Source organism: Eumetopias jubatus, unplaced genomic scaffold (genome assembly GCF_037043125.1).
Source record: "Eumetopias jubatus isolate StellerSeaLion01/CBP00866 unplaced genomic scaffold, mEumJub1_p1.0 scaffold_14, whole genome shotgun sequence".
In the NCBI taxonomy this organism is placed as follows: Eukaryota; Metazoa; Chordata; class Mammalia; order Carnivora; family Otariidae; genus Eumetopias; species Eumetopias jubatus.
The window spans coordinates 86,575,466-86,577,508 of NW_028274820.1; the positions used below are offsets into that span (position 1 = coordinate 86,575,466).

General features: G+C 49.0%; 1 pseudogene; it reads left to right on the top strand.

Moving 5' to 3' along the window:
* Positions 1 to 285: 285 nt before the first annotated feature.
* On the top strand, positions 286 to 1,356 carry LOC114211756 (glyceraldehyde-3-phosphate dehydrogenase pseudogene; annotated as a pseudogene).
* Positions 1,357 to 2,043: the final 687 nt, after the last annotated feature.

Consider the following 2,043-nt stretch of genomic DNA (forward strand, 5'->3'; position numbering starts at 1 on the left):
GGATATCCAATAGACCTCTGTTTTATTCCAGTACTATTTTCTGAAAAGATTATCCTTTCATTACTGAATTGCCTGGGAACTTTGTTGAAAATCAAATGATCATATATATGTGGGTCTATTTCTAAACTCTGTATTCTGTTACATTACTGTACATGTCTATTTTTACACCTGTATCACCTTGTCTTGATGAATATAGCTTTAGAGTAAGTCTTGAAATAAGATAGTGTAAGTGCTCTAACTTTGTACTTTTTTAAAAATTGTTTCGGGGCTCTCTGCTCCTCCCCGTTCGACAGACAGCCGCGAATTCTGGTGCAGTGCCAGCCGCGTCCCTGAGACACGATGGTGAAGGTCGGAGTGAACGGATTTGGCCGTATTGGGCGCCTGGTCACCAGGGCTGCTTTTAACTCTGGCAAAGTGGATATTGTCGCCATCAATGATCACTTCATTGACCTCAACTACATGGTCTACATGTTCCAGTATGATTCCACCCATGGCAAATTCCACGGTACAGTCAAGGCTGAGAACGGGAAGCTTGTCATCAATGGAAAGTCCATCTCCATCTTCCAGGAGCGAGATCCCGCCAACATCAAGTGGGGTGATGCTGGTGCTGAGTATGTTGTGGAGTCCACTGGGGTCTTCACCACCATGGAGAAGGCTGGGGCCCACTTGAAGGGCGGGGCCAAGAGGGTCATCATCTCTGCTCCCTCTGCCGACGCCCCCATGTTCGTGATGGGTGTGAACCTCGAGAAGTATGACAACTCCCTCAAGATTGTCAGCAATGCCTCCTGCACCACCAACTGCTTGGCTCCTCTGGCCAAGGTCATCCATGACAACTTCGGCATCGTGGAGGGACTCATGACCACCGTCCATGCCATCACTGCCACCCAGAAGACCGTGGACGGTCCCTCTGGGAAGCTGTGGTGCGACGGCCGAGGGGCTGCCCAGAACATCATCCCTGCTTCCACTGGTGCTGCCAAGGCTGTGGGCAAGGTCATCCCTGAGCTGAACGGGAAGTTCACTGGCATGGCCTTCCGTGTCCCCACCCCCAATGTGTCTGTGGTGGATCTGACCTGCCGCCTGGAGAAAGCTGCCAAATATGACGACATCAAGAAGGTGGTGAAGCAGGCGTCAGAGGGCCCCCTCAAGGGCATCCTGGGGTACACTGAGGACCAGGTCGTCTCCTGCGACTTCAACAGTGACACCCACTCCTCCACCTTCGATGCCGGGGCTGGCATTGCTCTCAACGACCACTTTGTCAAGCTCATTTCCTGGTATGACAATGAGTTCGGCTACAGCAACCGGGTGGTGGACCTTATGGTCCACATGGCCTCCAAGGAGTAAGAGCCCCCTGGACTACCAGCCCCAGCGAGAGCAAGAGGAAGAGAGAGGCCCTCAGCTGCTGGGGAGTCCCTGCCCCAACTTATCCGCAAAACACTGAGAATCTCCCGACCTCCACTGTTTCCATCCCAGACCCCCTGAAGAAGGGGAGGGGCTTGGGGAGCCCTACCTTGTCATGTACCATCAATAAAGTATACTGTACCCCCCAAAAAAAAAGAAAAGAAAAAAATTGTTTCGGGGCGCCTGGGTGGCTCAGCCATTAAGCGTCTGCCTTCGGCTCAGGTCATGATCCCAGGTCCTGGGATGGAGCTTCCCTGCTCAGCGGGAAGCCTGTTTCTCCCTCTCCCACTCCCCCTGCTTGTGTTCCCTCTCTCGCTGTCTCTCTCTCTGTCAAATAAATAAATAAAAGCTTTAAAAAAATACAAAATCAAAATTGTTTCAGCTATCCTAGGTTGTTTGCATTGCCACATAAACTTTAGTATGTGTGTTGCCAAAGTGAGTGCTCCACATAAGTGTTAGAATCAGCTTATTTTTTATAAAAAAAATCTGATTAGATCTGATTAGATTTTTATTGTGATTGCGTCTGATCTATAGATCAATTGAGGGACAATTGATACTTTAACAATATTGAGTCTTCTAATCCATGAACATCATATAACTCTTTACTTATTTAGATCTTCCTTAATTTTTCTCAGTAAGGATTTC